This window comes from Triticum urartu, chromosome 7A, assembly GCF_056163025.1.
Source record: "Triticum urartu cultivar PI428250 chromosome 7A, HENAU_Tu73, whole genome shotgun sequence".
NCBI lineage: Eukaryota > Viridiplantae > Streptophyta > Magnoliopsida > Poales > Poaceae > Triticum > Triticum urartu.
The window spans coordinates 445,546,106-445,547,685 of NC_141879.1; positions in this window are offsets into that span (position 1 = coordinate 445,546,106).

The window sequence follows — 1,580 nt, forward strand, 5'->3', positions numbered from 1 at the left end:
AACATGCAACAAAGAGTCACTCCAAAGTCACTAATAGCAGAGAACAAACGAAGAGATTATGGTAGGGTACGAAACCACCTCAAAGTTATTCTTTCCAATCAATCTGTTGGGCTATTCCTATAAGTGTCACAAACAGCCCTAGAGTTCATACTAGAATAACACCTTAAGACACAAATCAACCAAAACCCTAATGTCACCTAGATACTCCAATGTCACCTCAAGTATCCGTGGGTATGAGTATATGATATGCATCACACAATCTCAGATTCATCTATTCAACCAACACATAGAACCTCAAAGAGTGCCCCAAAGTTTCTACCAGAGAATCACGACGAAAACGTGTGCCAACCCCTATGCATAGGTTCATAGGCGGAACCCGCAAGTTGATCACCAAAACATACATCAAGTGAATCACGTGATATCCCATTGTCACCACAGATACGCACGGCAAGACATACATCAAGTGTTCTCAAATCTTTAAAGACTCAATCCGATAAGATAACTTCGAAGGGGAAACTCAATCCATTACAAGAGAGTAGAGGGGGAGAAGAAACATAAGATCCAACTATAATAGCAAAGCTCGCGATAGATCAAGATTGTGCCAAATCAAGAACACGAGAGAGATAGATCAAACACATAGCTACTGGTACATACCCTCAGCCCCGAGGGAGAACCACTCCCTCCTCGTCATGGAGAGCACCGGGATGATGAAGATGGCCACCGGAGAGGGATTGCCCCCTCCGGCAGGGTGCCGGAACGGGTCTAGATGGGTTTTCGGTGGCTACCGAGGCTTCTGGCGGCGGAACTCCCAATCTGTTGTGCTCCCCGATCGTTTTAGTGTATATGGATATATATATATATATAGGCAGAAGAAATACGTCAGGGGAGCCATGAGGGGCCCACGAGGGTGGAGGGCGCGCCCTAGGGGGTGGGCGCGCCCCCTGCCTCGTGGCTTCCTCGTTGCTTTCTTGACGTGGACTCCAAGTCTCCCGGGTTGCTTTCCTTCCAAAAATAACTTCTCCAGAAGGTTTCATTCCGTTTCGACTCCGTTTGATATTCCTTTTCTTTGAAACACTGAAACAAGGGAAAAAACAGGAACTGGCACTGGGCTCTGGGTCAATAGGTTAGTCCCAAAAATAATATAAAAGTGGATAATAAAGCCCAATAATGTCCAAAACATAAGATAATATATCATGGAGCAATCAAAAATTATAGATACATTGGAGACGTATCAGCATCCCCAAGCTTAATTCTTGCTCGTCCTCGGGTAGGTAAATGATAAAAACATAATTTTTGATGCGGAGTGCTACTTGGCATAATTTCAATGTAATTCTTCTTAATTGTGGTATGAATATTCAGATCCGAAAGATTCAAGATAAAAGTTCATATTGACATAAAAATAATAATACTTCAAGCATACTAACTAAGCAATTATGTCCTCTCAAAATAACATGGCCAAAGAAAGTTCATCCCTACAAAATCGTATAGTTTAGTCATGCTCCATTTTCGTCACACAAGAATGCTCTCATCATGCACAACCCCGATGACAAGCCAAGCAATTGTTTCATACTTTAATAATC